Source organism: Manis javanica, chromosome 14 (genome assembly GCF_040802235.1).
Source record: "Manis javanica isolate MJ-LG chromosome 14, MJ_LKY, whole genome shotgun sequence".
Lineage (NCBI taxonomy): Eukaryota > Metazoa > Chordata > Mammalia > Pholidota > Manidae > Manis > Manis javanica.
The window spans coordinates 87186684-87204982 of NC_133169.1; the positions used below are offsets into that span (position 1 = coordinate 87186684).

General features: G+C 39.7%; 1 protein-coding gene across 2 annotated transcripts in view; it reads left to right on the top strand.

Moving 5' to 3' along the window:
- The window catches only part of SLC4A9 (solute carrier family 4 member 9), a 28252-nt gene extending 14080 nt beyond the window's left edge, over positions 1-14172 (top strand). Inside the window, exon 22 of one of the 2 annotated variants that reach the window (XM_073221804.1) lies at positions 11220-14172. The gene's annotated coding sequence lies outside the window, so the exon portion shown is untranslated. The remainder of the gene's footprint in view (positions 1-11219) is intronic. The other variant, XM_073221801.1, reaches the window with a different exon arrangement.
- Positions 14173-18299: the final 4127 nt, after the last annotated feature.

Consider the following 18299-nt stretch of genomic DNA (forward strand, 5'->3'; position numbering starts at 1 on the left):
CAAGAGTCTGACTTCTAGGGTGCTGCAAGGGTTAACTGACATTCTTTAAGATCTTTAGATGAAAGACTCAGGGCTGTATAGAGAGTTACTAGACCCTCCCAAGCCCCAGGAAAAATCTCTCCGTTTCAGTAACCTAGGTACTCTCCAGACAGTAGCTGGTTCTCAAACCTTTGTGGGCATTAGAATCAAAGGTTGTTATAATGTGAATTCCTGGGCTCTCTGAGGTTCTGATTCTCCCCAAGGTTCTGGATTCTTGTCTTCTTAGTTCCGTAGCCTTCTGTCCCTTTGTCCAGTGCCTCATGCTTCTCAACACTGTAGCTTTTTGTCTTTGCCAATGGACCTGCATATGCACTTGTCCATACATACTATAACCAGAGACACCTTTGGTCATTTTTCCTGAGAATAATCCAGAGCAGAGATGGGGGAGGCAGGCATGTGTCTGTATCTACTCCTGAAATGTAGACAAATGTTAGGAGGAGGATCTGGGGAAAATCACTGAATAAAAGGAGGGAGGAATTGCTGACTGCTACAAAATGGGAGAAGGTGAGTCCAAGAAAAGCAATCCTGGTTTGAGGACCAGTTCCTGGTGCTAAATCCCACTACAGGGGCTGTCCAGGGCTTGACTGATCAATTCATTCATTCAACAAATATGTATATATTAAATATCTATTATAGGTTATGTTGTTCTATGTGTAGGAATTCAGTGTTAAATAAGACAAGATCTCTGCTCTCCTGGAGTCTTCATTCTAGTTGGGGGAGATGGAAAATAAATATAACAATATATACATGAGACTGTCTCAAGAGCAGAAGTGCGAGAATACAAGCTAATGTGATAAAGGGGAAGGGTTTGTGGGTAACTACTTTGGATGGGGGTTAGTGAGGGCCTCTCTGTGAGGATAACATTTGCGCAGAGATCTTAATGACAGAAAGAAGTCAACCCTGGGAACGGGAGAGGGAGTGCAGGGGAAGCATTTTTGGCAAAGGGAATGTCAATGGAAAGGCCCTTGGGCAGGAAGAACTTCAGAATGCTTGAGAAACTTAAAGAAGGCCCATATTGCTAAAGTGGTGGAATGAGGGAAAGAACACTGCAAGATGAGGTTGAAGAGGATGAGGATTAGGGCTGCAGGCTCCTAACGGATACCATGAAAGAAGCAGTGTGGGTGAGGCATTATACTCTGGGGTAAGAATAGTAAGGGCCAACCCAGAATAGTCAAATTACAGGACTCACACTATATGATTTTAAAACTTACTTCAAAGCTACATTAAGTAAGATAGTGTGGTACTGGCATAAGGAAAGACACAGAATTGACATGGTCCAGAAATAAACTCTCACACTTGGCCAGTTAATTTTTTTGAATTGAAGTATAGTTGATTTACAATACTGTATTGCTTTCAAGTCTACAATACAATGGTTCAACAGGTATAATAAGTCCTCACCCCAACTAGTGCAGTTACTGTCTGTCAACTTAGATGTTAGAGAGCTGTTGACTATACTCTCCCTGCTGCACTTACACCCCCGTGACCAACTTTTATTATGATTGAGAGTTTTGTGCTCCTTTATCTGCTTTCCCCTCTCTACCCATCCCTCCCCCTCCCCCTTGGTAACTACCAGTCCTTCTCAATGTCTATGAGTCTACTGCTGTTTTATTCATTTTGGTTTTTTTTCAGATTCCACAAGTGAAATCCTGTGGTATTTGTCTTTCTCTGACTGGTTTATTTCACTTAGCAAAATGTCCTTTAGATCCATCCATGTTTTCATAAGTGGCAGGATTCCCTTCTTTCTTATGGCTGAATAATATTCTGTTGTGTGTATGTACCATCTTTATCCATTCACCTACTGATGGACACTTTGGTTGCTTCTTCATCTTGACTATTGTAAATAATGGGGAAATAAACATAGAGGTGCATGTATCTTTTCAAATCAGAGATACTGTTTTCTTTGGGTAAATTCCAAGAAGTGCAGTTATTGGGTCATAAGGTATTTCTATTTTTAGTTTTTTGAGGAACCTTCATACTGCTTTCCATGGTGACTGCACCAATTTACATTCCCACCAACAGTGTAGGAGGGTCCCTTTCCTCTACATCCTCACCAACACTTGTTATTTCCTGTCTATTTCTTGTCTTTTGGGTAGTGCCCATTCTGACTGGTGTGAGGTGATATCTCATTGTGGCTTTGATTTGCATTTCCCTGGTGATTAGTGACGTGGGGCATCTTTTCTTGTGCCTGTTGGCCATCTGTATTTCTTCTTTGGAAAAATGTCTGTTCAGGTCCTCTGCCCATTTTTTAATCAGGTTGTTTGCTTTTTGGTGTTGAGTCATATGAGTTCTTCATGTATTTGGGATGTTAACCCCTTATCAGAGAAATCATTTATGAATATATTCTCCCATACTGTAGGTTTACTTTTTGTTCTGCTGATGTACATAAGCTTTTTTGTTTGATGTAGTCCCACTTGTTCATTTTTTTTTTTGTTTCCCTTGCCTGGGGAGATGTATCCAGAGAAAAACTGCTCATGCTTATGTTCAGGAGATTTTTGCCTATGTTTTCTTTTAACTTTTACAGTTTTATTTCTTACATTTAGGATGTTATCCATTTTCAGTTTACTTTTGTATATGGAGTTAGACAGTAACCCAGTTTCATTCTTTCATGTAGCTGTTTAGTTTTCCCAACACCATTGATTTAAGAGACTGTCTTTTCCCCATTATATATTTATGGCTCCTTTATCATTTATTAATTGACCATATATGCATGGGTTTATTTCTGAGCTCTCTACTCTGTTCCACTGATCTATGGGTCTGTTCTTGTGCCAGTGTATAATCAATTAATTTTTGATGAGAATGCTAAAACAATTGAGGGTTGAAAGAATAGTCTTTTCAACAAATTGTGCTGGGAAAAATAGGCATTGACATGTAAAAGAATGAACTCGGATCCCTACCTCACACCATATGCAGAAATTAACTCAAGATGGATCAAAAACCTAAGTGTACAAGCTAAACTATCTCTTCTGAGAAGAAATCATAGGTGTAAATCTTCATTTTTGGTTGCTTAAATATGATACCAAAAGCACAAGCAACAAAAACAAAAATTTTAATTGGACATCATCAAAATATAAAACTTCTGTGCTCTGAATGACACTATCTAGAAAATAAAAAGACAACCCACAGAATGTGAGAAAATAATTGCAATCATGTATCTGATAAGGAGCTTGTATCTAAAATATATTAAGAACTCTTACAACTCAATAATCAAGACAATTCAACTTAAAAATGGGAAAGGGGTCTTAACAGACATTTATCTAAAGGTGATAAAAGGCTACTAAGCACATGAAACGATGTTCAGCATCATTAGCCATCAGGGAAATGAAAATCAAAACCACAATGAGATACCATATTCACACCTGCTAGGATGGCTATAAATGACAAGTATTGGTGAGGATGTGGAGAAATTAGAACACTCATACATCACTGGTGGGAATATAAAGCGGTGTAGCAACCCCAGAAAACTGTGTTTTCAAAGTTACATAGAATTATCATATAATCCAGCAATTCCATTACTAGTTAAACACCCCAGAGAATTGAAAGCAGGGACTCAAAAACAAATACTTATACACCAATGTTCACAGCAGCATTAGTCTCAGTAGCCAAATGGTGGAAACCACCCAAATGACCCAACAACCCAAACTGATTAGATAAACAAAATGTATTTTATCCATACAGTGGAATATTACTCAGCAATAAAAGGGAATGAAGAACTGACTCATGCTACAACATCGATGAACCTTGAAAATTCTAAGTGAAAGATGCTAATCACAAAGGACCACATATTGTATAATTCCATTTATATGAACTATCCAGGACAGGCAAATCTACAAAGACAGAAAGTAGACTAGTGGTTGCCGAGGGCTGGGACCTAAGGGTTTGTGAGAATAATGGCTAAGGGGTATAGCATTTCTCTTTAAGGGTGATGAAAATGTTCCAAAATAGATGTGATGGTTGTACAACTCTGTGAATAGAAGCCACTTAATTGTACACTTTGGGTGAATTGTGTGGTACGTGAGTTATATTTCAATAAAGCTATTAAAAAGAAATGGTAGGGAAAAAAAAAAAGAAATGGTAGGGGCCAGAGCCTGGTCTAATTAGCAGGGTTACAACAGGGAGGGTGAAAATCTCTAGGGCCTCTAAGACCGAAGGAATTACCCCTGCTGGGCAAGGACTGAGAATTGTCCAATACCAACTCCAGGAACCTACTAAGTGAACCCGAGGGAGGAACCAAGCCTTGGGAGGTTTCTCCAGGTTGTTTTCAGAGACCTGTGTTTGCTCATCTCCCAGGAATATGTCCATGTCCAAAGGGGATAATGTGGAGTGATGCAAACTAGAGCTGTGTTCTCTCTCTAGATCCTCTGCTCTTTTCAATGATAATACATTTATTTCAGAGTCCTTGGTTCCAGCCTGGATGTATCTCCTGTTTATTAATAACCAGAGGATCACAGAGCTAGGAGAGCATGTCATCTGAACGATGCAGAAACTGAGGGTCCAGAGAAGGAGAGTTCCCTGCTTGATTACACATCCAGTAAATGGCAGAGGGGCTTCAAATCATGGTGAAATGCCTTACCCTGGAGTTTCTCACCCTAGTGACTATATCCCTAATGAACCTGTAATAGCCTAAGGACAGGGCTCAGGCCAGGGGGAGGGGATGGATGGTAGGAAGGAAAAGAAACAGCATGGGTAGAGGTGTAGGTGGAAGGGGAGGTATGTGGTAAATTAATAGTTGTTACCGTGTTGGTTTACATTTTTTTCTCTTTAGGCTTGATTTCTTTCCCTGTTGGCCTATTCTAATTTATGGTGTGCTACTGTGGCCTAGAAGAAGTGGTGGTTCTTAAAGGTCATTGAATGGTTTAGGCCATTTGAAGAAATGGGCCAAGAGCTGGAGGAAAGGGATAGAAAGAGTGCAGTTGCTCTGGGGGACGTCCCTGGCTCCTCCGTGGTCCTGCTACTGAGCCTGAGTGGCCCCGCAAGGGCCCCGACAGCTCGTCCTCACCATCTAACTTCGGGGATTCTCAATAAACTCCTTCAGAGCTGGGAAGGTCCCTCACTCTCATCTGCCCTTTCCTAGTCTCTCTCTTCACCCTTTGCACCCCCCAAATCTTGTCTGGAGACTTGGAGGAGGGAAAGAGGTGTCTTTCCCCTTTCGCAATGGAACACACTCAGAACAGTGCAGAGTTCTTGCTCCCAAGCTTTGACTGTTGTGCTAAAGGTGAGAGTTGGCTGAGTGAGAAAAGACTGAAAGGCCAGCAGAGTCTCCATAGGTCATCTCCTCCAGTCTCCTGCCTCCAATGGACTTGCTATATGTGGTCTCAGAACCCCTTTATACTCTGAAACATTATTAAAGACTCAAAGAGCTCTTGTTTATATATGTGGGTTTTATCAATTCCTATTTATTGTATCAGAAATTAAAAGAGGAATTTAAAAAAATCTGAGTCATTTTATAAAAGTGAACATAACCTATTTCTGTGACAAAACAGAGCAAAACAATTCAACAGGAAGAGTGAATTTTTAATGTCTGGCTTAATAAAAGACAGATTCTTTTATCTGCTTCAATATTCAGCCAGTTGCAATATAGTATTTTGGTTGAAGAAAATATGAAGAAAATCTGGCCTCACACAGATAGTTGAGAAAGGGAAGAATATTTTAATGGCTTTTTCAAATAATTGTGGTTACTCCCTTTAATATCACACCAAAATCCAACAACTGTTAGTTTTGTAAAGGTTGAAACTGTAGCTATAAACTTTTCATATGTCGCGCGCCCCGTCCTCGCCGGCAAGAACAGCACGCAACAACAGCAGGATTCTTCTGCAGAAAGCTTTATTCTTCAGCTCTTTGTGAAACAAATGAGTTGGGCAGGACCCAGAGGGGAAGGAGAGGCTTGCTTATATAGTTCCCATGCTCTGACCTGGTTGGTGCGGCTCCATATGCCTTATTAGCATAACAATTTGGTGGGTCTCATTGGTCCTTATGCCAAGGCGCAATTAGCATGTAGTTTAGTGGTGTGGGATGATTTGTCATTAGGAAGTTCGGGGCCTTCCGGCTGCCCTGCATTGGGCGCTATTTTCTGAGCGCGGCTGCCAACATCTCCCCCTTTTTTGTCTAACAGAAGCTCAAGGCGGAACTTGCCAGCAGAGGCGGAGACAGAGGCCTGACCTCCATCATACTTCCTGATGCCCCCTTTTTGGAGAAGGGTTCTGGGCATCTACCCCTATGCAGTCAGGCATGCCTCTCAGAGGGGTCCAAGACCTCTTGCAGTGCTTTGCCTCGCATCCTCTGGCTGGCGTTGGGACCGCTTGGTACAAAGGGTTTGGACCCTTTTTCTCAACCCTCTTGCACCATGAGCTTCTTAAAGAAAGCTGTGATTAAGCATTGAGGTACTCGGGCCTGGTGCAGTGCCACATGGGCTCAGGGTGCAAGAGCTACCTCAAGCTAAAGCTGAGCTTCCTTCTTAAGCATATTGAGCCACACTTGGGGAGAGGCGCCAACGTCTATCGCCATTAGGGCTTGAGCAAGGATCACCTTGTCCTGCTTATGTTGGTTGCGGAGTCTGCATAACAACCAGAGTAAGAGCATGAGACCTCCAAGCAGGAACACGCCCATCCCAGCCATGCCCGCCCACTCCTTGACGTGGGAGAGAGCTCTGAGGAACCAGGAAGAGAGTCTTTCCGCTACGGAGATATCTAGACGGGTGGAGTTGATGTGGATAATTTCTCGCCGCAGTTCTTCTAGTGCTCCATCGAAGTCCTGGGACCAGTTTCCTGAAAGATACTGGGACAGGCCTCGTGACAGATTAGTGAAAGCATTTAATACTTCTGTTAGTGATCCTGGCTTGTTTGTGGCTCTGTAATATGGCTGCGGCTAGGCCCGCGTTGGTGAGTGGTCCTCCTATTTCTCTACAGGCTTTCAACCAAGCGTGTATCCCTTTCTGTTTCCAGGGTGTTATCGCCTGTCTGCATTCCTTGGTACATTGTTCAAATACTAATTGCTCCACTAGGGGCATTGCTTGTTCCTGATCTCCAAATATTCTGCCTGCAACCTCCATCATACGAGCGACAAAGTCAGAAAATGGCTCGCTCGGCCCTTGAATAATTTTTGTCAAATTGCCGGACACTTCTCCTTTGTTGGTGAGGGCTTTCCATGCCTTGGCGGCGCACGTGTTTATTTGTGCGTATACCTGTAAGGGGAAGGCGGTCTGGTTGGCTACCCACTGTCCTTGGCCCGTCAGCATATCATATGACCACGCAGGCTGTCCTTCGGCCACGTTTGCGCGTGCCTGGGTCATACTGATATCATGCCACAACGCCTTCCATTCTATGTATTGCCCCATACTAGAAAGGCATGCCTTAGTTATATATTGCCAGTCTGCGGGTGTCATGGCTGTCTCTGTTAATCTCTCAACTTGTGCTATGGTATAGTTGGCACTGACCCCATACACTCGGATGGATTCCGCTAAGTCTTTAACTTGTTTATGACTCAGGGGTTGGTGAGAGCGTACACCGTTATCCTCAAATACAGGAAACATTTGTCTAATTGCCTGAAGAGTATCTGGGTGGCAAAAGGAGAGTGCGCCACTCACGTAAGGTGGCGGGGCAATGGGCGTCGGGGGACACCCTGCTTTCGTTTTTTCCTTGGTCCGCTTTTCAACTTTGCTGGTTCCCTTACTTCTGCACTCTGCGGTTTTATTTTCTTCCCCTTCCTCTGCGGACGTTAATTCCTCCTCAGATTCCCTATTGGAGAGTTGGAGGTCCCTCAACTCTTTCCAGGGGTATTTACTATTTTCTCTGAGGCGATCGTCACTCGCTTCTCGGGGCTCTTTCGCTTTTGCCCTAGGCGGGCTTTCTCCCTCACTCTGGGGTTTCTTTACTTTCGTTTTTGTGGCCTTTTTTCGGCTGCGCGCGCTCTGTTTCCCGTTCCGTTTCTGACATGCTCTCTTGGATATCTGTCAATGCTCTCTGACCTTCTTTTATTACCTTTTCACATCTCTCATCTTGCAGACAAGCTCTAATCAGTTTCCAGAGGGGCCTGGTGCCTCCCCTCAGGCTACCCTCCTCCTCCTCTCTATCAAGATCTTTCCCCAGTTTGTCCCAGCTCGGGATTGAGAGGGACCCTGAACAAATGAACCAGGGGGCCACACGGTCTATCTCCTTCACAAAAGATCCTAAGACTTTGCTGGAGACCTTCAAGTTTCGCTCTTTGAGAGCTGTCTGCAGCGCCGTGACTAATGACGGTGCATTCCCCATGGTGCCTCCTTATTTACAGAGAACCATCAACCATCATCCTAAAAAGCAGGGGCCTCTCGGAACTTACCCCTCCGGGATTTCTTCTGACCTGCAGTTCTGAATCCTCTCCAGATGTCTGAAGGGTCCTCCCTGTGCCGGTGATGTTCTGGTTCCCGGGTTTCGGCACCACTTGTCGCGCGCCCCGTCCTCGCCGGCAAGAACAGCACGCAACAACAGCAGGATTCTTCTGCAGAAAGCTTTATTCTTCAGCTCTTTGTGAAACAAATGAGTTGGGCAGGACCCAGAGGGGAAGGAGAGGCTTGCTTATATAGTTCTCATGCTCTGACCTGGTTGGTGCGGCTCCATATGCCTTATTAGCATAACAATTTGGTGGGTCTCATTGGTCCTTATGCCAAGGCGCAATTAGCATGTAGTTTAGTGGTGTGGGATGATTTGTCATTAGGAAGTTCGGGGCCTTCCGGCTGCCCTGCATTGGGCGCTATTTTCTGAGCGCGGCTGCCAACATTCATATCCTGTTACATTAAAATCCATAGGTCTGTCTTTGGATGGTTCTTTCACTCATGCATGGCTTTGTGACATCATGCATTGGTCATCTGGAAAGTATTGGTTCACTGAGTTATGCAGCTCATGCAAATAGTGACCACTTTATAATGTGATATCAAAAAACTAATATCACCTGTCTCATCAGAAAAGTCTAAGTTTTGAGAAACAGTCAGTGGTAGTGGATATAATTCTCCCAAACCCTCATTTTTGCCCCAAAGCTTGAATTTTAGAGTTGGAAATAAACACTGTCGGCTGTTCTACAAGTGGCAGGCTCTGGAAAACTCTTGCCAAATACATAAATTTGAACTACCAAAATTCATGTCAGTCAGACTTTCAAGTAAAAGTAGTGTTCTATGAAAAACCGGTTAGTTGCATGAGTGTTTTTCCTTGAGACAACTAATACACAGCAGAAGTGCTCTATGTATATTTCCTATTTGCTCACATAGAATTTAAAAAATATGTGCACTCAAAGGTTGAGATTTAATGAAATTAACTTTTACTGCTTTATTAAGGACATTCTTAGTAAAATGGCTCTATTTCCTTTTGAGTGCTTAGTGGAGAACACTATGTTAACTTCTAGTACAGTTTGATAACATTGCCCTGAAGTGTGCTACCAGCAATTGTTTCCTACCATTGCTTTTGTACTATCAGTGCAAAAGTCAACAAGGTGAAAAGTATATCTTAGAATTATAATGAAAACAGTTTTGACTTCATGGACTCCCTGAAAAGGCACTGGGGCCTCCAGGAGTCTATGGAGAGACCACACATAACAGGAGAATTATGGCAATATACGTGTATGTGTGCATGTATTGAAGCACAGGTAAAACATTTCTCCCCTAACTTCCCATTTCTCTGAGTTAAAGGTAACTCTAGATTTGACCTAAAGAAGTGTGTTCAAAATTAGAATGAATTTGCTTTTTCCTCCCAATGTTAATTTATTGGATAAGCAACCTTTTGACAATACAGATTTTTAAGTAAACAAGAAAAAAATCTACCAAATCTCTAGTTTAGACTTAAGATAACTAGGGTGCTTCTGGAAATAGCTCTTTTAGTACAAAAAGGCTACATTCTCACTGTAAACAAATTCAAACAAAAAGTGTCCAAAAAATATTTTTACTCAAAACTGGAAATAATTGTTTTTTTACTCTGCAGTACACTATAAACATTCTACTTAACAGATTTCATTCATTATTTTTAACAAATGTATATTAGGTGATTTTATAACTGTACCACAACTTTGTTAACCACTTCCTTATTGATAAGCAAGGTTTCAATGACTATTCTTTTACACGTACTTTTGAGTTCATGTGTCTCTGTGCCACTTTTCTCCCAGAATTGGAAGTGGATTTTGCTAAATCAAAGGGTGTGTGCATTTAGAAGTTTGAAGGCAACTCCAAACTGATTACCCAAAAGATTGTATCGATTTACAATCCTAATGGGAAATGAAAGTGCAAGGGGGAACCTGTGAGAGCAGTTGTTGGGCACCTCAAAGATAATCAGGCTCTGAACAGTGGTCTCACCAGTGTTCTTGACGGTTTTTAAATATTTCTGGGTCCTTCAGTGACTCCCCAGGAATCAATATTCATGTGAAACCCCTGGTACACAGGATGGTTTTGCTGCTTTCTTTGGACTCTCTTAGGGCTCAATCATGGTTAAAAACCTGCCAGTTTATCAACAGAAGCACTGGGACAGTCTAGTGCTTTAACCAAACCCCAGAGGCTACTGACAGACTCGCCCACTCCTCAGACTTTGTTCTGTATAACTTACAATGAAGCAATCCTCTTCAACTGACAAACCTTTGGCAGCTGCTAGAGCTCTGCTGGAAAAGTCCAACACTGGCTGTTTTTTTCTTTCTTGTCATCAAAGGTGCCAATGCCAGGATTTAAGACAGTCCTCTAGGTTGAAAAGTTTCAGGGTTCTCAGAGATTTTCCTGGGTTTGCAGGGTAACCCATCATCATTTTCTTCACCTGAAAAAGAACTGCTCCTACTTAATTTTCCTAATACTATCAATACATATTCCATTTGATCAGTCTCCTGATCACAATTTTTCTTGAACCTTCCGTGAGCTTGTACCAGACTCGTGACTGTCTATAGGTATCCTTGTGGGGCCATGGCAGACACACGCCATTTCTTTGGGTTAGAACATCTGGGAGGTGGCCCTGTTACCTGCCCTGCAGGTGAACGCCATGCTGCGTCTCCTGAATTATGGGCTGCCTTGATGAGCAAGGGGTGTGGCAAACTAAATTTGAGTTCAAACACTACACGAGAGTCTCCAAGATCAGCTTTCAGAGTGACTCAGTTCTCACTTATAAGCAAAACTGCTCCCCAAGTTGGAATCCCGGGCTTGTTTTCTTCTACTTTGGTAAGCAATGATGTACTTCTGATTCTTACAGGAAACATCAGACAGCGATGGATGGAGTCATAGGTCACCTCAGAGATTTTCCTGGGAGATATTGACTCTAATGCCCAGTTTTCTGGTTCCTCCTTTATTAAAAAAGTGTGTGAAGAATAGAGGACTCCCTCAAGAGTCCTTCTGATTCAAAAGTACTGATTCACCATGTGCCAGACCACCACGATCTGGAGGACAAACTGATTCTTGCTGTGGGGGCTTATTATCTAACTATTATCTCATTAAGAAAGTAATCAGATAGGGAACCCTTGTCTATGGCTTCTCTGTACATATGTATGTAATTAAACTTTGGTTTCTTCTCCTATTGAAAAGAAAAAAAGAAAGAAAGAAAAAGAAAGAACTCAGACCATGAGATTCTAAACTTTTGCCAGTGCTGGGACCTTCTAAAGTCTGTGGCAGAATGTCAATGGACCCTCTGAGGAGAGGTTCTAGAGAAGGTGGGTGTGGCTGCCCAAGGTGCAGGGAACGAGAGGACCAAGGAATCAGCATGTTTGGAGGGGTCAGCCTCAGATTTCCCAAGTGTGGGATAGGAGCGGTGGAGGCTTCATTTTGATGTATATGGTAAAATCCTGGATTTCCCCAAAGGATCTATTGACTGCAGGCTCTTTTTTGTCTAACTGTAGAGCAGGGTATCTGGGCTCAGCGCCTACACAGTTGCTGGTACTGGCTCCTCAGTGTTGCTCTTGGCCTTCCCTTTTAGTCAGCACTGAGGGGCGGAGGGAAGTTCACAGAATTGCCTTTAGTACTCGTATTTTCAGTATCTTTCTGTGGAGGCAATATCCAAACATATTCACCAAGGATTCACTCACCTGGGGGAAAAGTGGCTTGATCGTCATTGCTAATCACTTGACCTTTCTGGAAAAAAATGTTTTCTTTCATGAAAAGCAAGGCTGCAACTTGACATCTTTTAAAAATTTGTTCCCAATTACCTTACAGATATTTATCTGTGTTTCTGTTCAGTATGTTTCTCTTGAGGGCTCTGACTAACTTGCAACATGATGTCCCACACAGGATAAGTTCTTCCCATTGCTGTCTGAAACCAAACAGGCAGGGTAACCCACCATCATTTTCTTCACCTGAAAAAGAACTGCTCCTACTTAATTTTCCTAATACTATCAATACATACTCAATTTGATCAGTCCCCTGATTTTACATCTATAGTGATTTTTTCCTTAAAACCTTTATTAAAAATTTTCCTGGTCACTGGAGCAATATATTTTTTTATAGAAAATTAAAAAACATAAACATATATAAAATAAATAAAAATCACCCATTAGTCTGCCATCCATAGATAATCTATCTCTGGTGTATGTCATTCCGATGTAAGGGAATGTTCTATTCATTTTAGAGTATTGAGAATATTATATACCTTCTTATAATTTTATTTTCTGTTTAATATAATATGAACTTCATTTTTAATGACTGGAATCAAACTGAAAACCACAACTGAGTTAAGCATTTTCCTGTTAGATATTTAGATTGTATTGATTTTTTGCAATATAATATTTTTGTGCTCATGTCTGATTAACTTTTAAAGATAAGTTCTTAGAAGTACAAAGGCATATGCATTTTAAAAAATAAACTTTTATAACAGAGTAGAACTTAAAAGTTTTCATGACAAGAAAAAAGCCCTGTAACTATATGCGGTGGGTGATGTATGTTACTAAAGTTACTGTGGTAATCATTTTGCAATAATTGTGTTTATCAAATCATTATGCTTTACACCTTAAACTAATACAATGTTATATCAATTTATGTCCACAGAATTGGAAAAAAGTAAAAATAAAAATAAAATTTTAATTTTAGAATGGTAAGATTTAAACAAATGTTGCAAAGATAGTACAGAGAGTTCCCACATAGTCTGTTATGCAGTTTCCTCTATTACTAATATATTACATTAGTATGGTACATTTGTCACAATTAATGAACCAACACTGAGACATTAATATTAGCTACTTGATACATTATTAAGTAAGATCCATACTTTATTCAGATTTCCTTCATGTTTACTTCATGTCCTTTTTCTTTCAATTGAAGTATAGTTGACATACAATATTATATTAATTTCAGGTGTACAACACAGTGATTCGACAATGATATATTACAAAATGCTCACCATGATAGGTGTAATCATCTGTCACTGTACAAAAGTTATTACAATATTATTGACTATACTACCCACGCTGAGCTCATGTCCTCTTTCTGTTCCAGCCTCCCACCCAGGATACTACATTACATTTAGTCATTATGTCTCCTCAGGCTCCTCTAGGCTGTGACAGTTTCTCAGACTTTTCTCCCACATAGCATCAATGGAACCTGAGTTATTACTGTTGATGTCAATCTTGACCACCCGGTTGATAGTGTTTGTCAGGTTTCTCCACTGTAGGTAACTCTCTCCCACCTTACATACTTTACTCTTTGGAATAACGTCACTGTGCACAGCCCACATTTAAGGAAAGGAGAGTTAATACTTCACCCTGAGCATTGATATCTACATAAATTTGCAGTTCATCTGCATGAAAGACTTATCTATTCTCCCCATTTATTTATTCAATCATTTATACTCATATGGACTCATGGATATTTATCCTATACTTTTGGGTTATAATTCAGTCTAGTATTTGCTCAAATTTTTCCACTTTTGGCCACTGGGAGCTCTTTCAGTTAGCCCCTGTATCTTTCTGAGATACTCTTGTATGTGTGTGTGTGTTTGGTATTTTCTTACTTTTTGGCACTGTAAGATGCTCTGGGTTTATCTTGTATACTCCTGTCCCAATTTTAGAATCAGTCATTTTTCCTAAGAGCCATGATTCCTTTTATTGGAGGATGTTATTAAAAACCAACATCTGGAAGCAAATTATGTATGTTGCTACTGAAGTGTTTTTTCTAGGTTTTCTTAGCTGACAGGGCAAGGAAAAATATGTGTGTACACTAACTTGTGTATACACACATACCTATACGTATTTCTACATGTATCCATTTATAACTATATTAAACTAAATACGAGTTCATGTTGATGTTTCCAACTCTAATCCATTACCATATGGGTCATTCTAGTTTCTTCCCTTGCTTATCTGTAATCTCCCACTCCAACAGTGAGAAACTAGGCTCCCACCATCTGCCCATCAATTACATAATTGTTCAGTTTCAATACACTTACATAGGATCAGATCTGTTAATGCATATTTCCAGGGGAAACAACTTCATCAACCAGAGCACAGTGCTTATGTGCTGTTCCTTTTACCTTTAGTTTTAGTGCCATCACTCATTTCCAAAGTTACACAGGTCAGTACCTTTTTCTTCCACTCCCTTCAGAAAAGTTGTTTCATAAATTTGTAATGCAATTAGATTCTTTTGTCATAATCTGAATTCCATTCTGGGATCCCCTGACCTACTTAATAATTTAAAAAATTTTTTTATACATTAAAGTACACTCTGTTCTGTAAAGTTCTAGTGGGTTTAGATAAATGCATAGCACCATGTATCCACTATTAGAGTATCATATAAAATACAGTATCATAAAGAATTGTACCACCCAAAAAAAATCCTCAAGCTTCACCTATTCAAACCTTCTCCTACTCCAACCCCTGGCAGTCACTGATCTGTTTACTATCTCCATAGTTTTGCTTTTCCAGAATGTCACATAAACGGAATCATACAGTTGGAAGCCTTTTCAGACTGGCTTGACTCAGCAATATGCATTTAAAATTCACCTGTATCTTTGCATGGCTTGTTAGCTCATTCCTTTTTATTACTGAATAGTTCTCTATTATATGGCTGTAACAGTTTATCAATTCACTTATTAAAGAACATCGTGGTTGCTTCCAGGTTTTGGTGATTGTGAGCAAAGCTGCTTTAAACATTCATGTGCAGAATTTTATGTGGATCTATGTTTCAGATCAGTGAGTAACTACCTAGGGGTGCAACTGTGGAGTGTATTAAGATTACTTTTAGCTTTGTAGGAAACGTCCAAACTTTTCTAAAGGGGCTGTTCCATTTTGTATTCTCACCAGCAATGAGTGATAGTTCTTGTTGCTTTGCATCCTTGCCAGCAATTGGTATTGTCAGTTATTTGGATTTTAGCCATTCTAATAGGTGGAAATAAAAATTTAAAGAAAGGATAATACATAATGCTACATATCTCTTCAGAAAGTTTGTATGGATTCCTCTGAAGTAACTTCTTCTGTTCCTATCTCCTTTGTTGTTCCCCACATTTAATCAGGCACCAGCTCATGTTGATTCTCTATGCTTGCTGATCATTCCTTTTTCTCCACTTTGATATTCACTCCCCAAATCTAGGCCTTCATCACTTCATACCTGCTTGTTTCCTAGATTCTGGTGTGCCCTTGTTCTAACCCATCTCACCCAATATAACCAAAACAACAACGAAAAATTGTAATCTTCACTTAAAAATTTTTACTTTAGTTAACTTTGCATTTTCAAAGCTATGGTGGGTGGCCTATTGAACCAAATTCAAAGCCCTCAGTTCAGTATTCAAAATTTCTCTTTGATCCCCTTTCTGATTTCTCTGCATTAACCAAGTTAGTCTTTTTAGTATCCTGATTTGCAATCTGAAGACTTTCAATTATTTGTCACCATTGCTATCATTTCTTTACATTTGGAATACTTTACCTCTTTTATTTCCCTCAGTCAGTGTCCTAGCTTAAAATGACCATAATCAAAGCTTTTTCCTAAATAAACTCACTCCATTTTCATTTCTCTTTTACATCCTATCTAGTTAATACTGTAAAATAGTTTGTTATACTATTTTGGATTTGCCTTTCTGTTGTTTAAGACTGTACTCTATCATTCCATGTGCACTTTATCTACTTAATCATCAATCCGTAAGTATATGGATCCATGTAATGGAAAGGACGTACATTAAATCCTCAGCCTCTCTAAAGCACTTGGCAGAGTGCCGTGCAGGAACTGAATAAATGCTGGTTGAATGAACAGATAAAAAACTGCAAAACTTATTTGAAAACATATGTTAGAATTTTTTATTACACAAAAAGTATATGTTCTCTTGAAAAAGGAAAAAAAGAAAAAGCCTAGGAAATACAAATATTTAAAAAAAGAAAAAGAGTTTTATAAATCTGTCTAATTCCATTACCCAGAGATAATCACTATTAACACCTTAGTTTTATGTGTAATCTACTACACTTTTTCAATGCATTTATGGTATTTGATTTGAAGTGATGACATGTTTTATGATATGAAAAATCCCTCTGAAGTTATGTACCTTCAAAGTGTACCTCTAAAGGTCAAATGGACACACAAACTTTGTAAATCTAAAAGCAGTGTCACACACAGAAGTATATTAGTCACCTGAAGCAGACTTGGTATTTCTGATACCCACTCCGAGACCCCTTTACCAAGCCCTACTTCTTCTCAAAAATCCTACTGCATATTCTTCTTGATGTCTTACCCTTTATCCAACAATTCAAGAATAAAGGAATTCTGACAGAGCTCCAAGGAAGGTGGATATTAATTGTTCCACCCTGTTAGGAACCCGAGTAATTCCACCACGAGAGCTATTTATATACTTATTAGTTTCAGAAGTTTGAGAAAGAAAAAACTATTCTTGGCACTAAAAGTATATAATCAAATGGAGAAACATTATTTACTGGCCTCATTTTTGTTGGGTAGGTAGCAAGAGTCAAACTTTTAGTGGGCAAGCAGGCATTTTTTTTTTGTATATATATATATATATATATATATATATATATTTTGCCCCTTTTCAGGAAGGCAGGCTCAGCAGAATAAACTCTAGGACGCTTTCCAAATAATTTGGTATAACTTTCTTAAGTTGTATGGTGAGGGTAGCCCAACTGTAGGCATAGCTCCTCATCTTTTAAAATATGCCTCCTTCCTAGATCTTGCTAGACATCTTGCAGATGTAATCAACTATAGCTCAAAAGAGTGGAAGCCTTCAATCTAGCTGCAATTTATGACTTCTCAATTAAACTAGTTGGTGACCAGCATTTCCTAGAGGATAGGGAGGAAGTTAGAAAGTAAGATATCTGTAGAGGTGTTTGTTAAGAAAAAGAAAAAGAAGAAGGTGAAGAGAGGGAGGAAAGAAGAAGGAAGGGGAAGAAGGTAGAAGAAAAAGAAAGAAAAGGAAAGGAAGGAAGGGAGGGAGGGAAGGAGGAAGAAGAAAAGACAGAGAAAGAAGGATTGAATATACAGTATTATAGAAATGGCTACTATATGCTGTATACTGTAAATATACAGCATTACAGAAATCATGGTACACCTGGTCAACCAAATACTACAAAGTAGTTAACAAACACGACAGAGCTCACTGTATGCTGACATAGAATCTTTAGAATAAATTTGGTGAAAAAAGGAAGATACAGAAGTGCATGTACAGTATGCTGCTATTTGTGTTAAAAAAGGAAAAAATAACATGTGTAAAATTGCTCATATATGTACAAAAATCCCTATTAGGGTATTTAAAAACTTAGTAACATGATTTGCTTATGACAGGGGGCCTGGGTGTTTAGTGGGCAAAGTAAAATGACTCTTTTCATTGTATTTTTTAAATTCTTCTTTTGAAATTTCAGCCATGTGAATATATTAACTCTTTATATTTTTAATGTGCATTTACATGGTCTAAAAACTAATGATATAGTTGGGAGAAACCAGGAAATAAGTTTTAGATTAAATGTTCCAACTGTTAAAAAAAGAGGGAGATAACAAATTTGGTGGTAGGGTAACTCCACCTAAAGTGCTAATTAACAGGTTTATAACAAGGATATAATGGTTGGGGTATTGTATCAATTTACCTGATTGACGAAGTTCCTCTGCCTTTGAAATTACCACGGAATCAATGTGATACAGTGAGACAAGCTTGGGTTTTGAGATCAGGCAGAAATAAATTCTAGTCATAGTCTTTCCATATATTGGCCTTATAAGCCAATTATTTAACCTTTTTGGAGTTTCAATTTCCCCATCTATAAAATGGGTAAAGTCTTGATAGAGTTATTATAGAGGCTAAATGACATAATCGCCAAGTACAACAGATTTGTTGGTTTGCTTATCCTTTTTTCCCTACATAGAA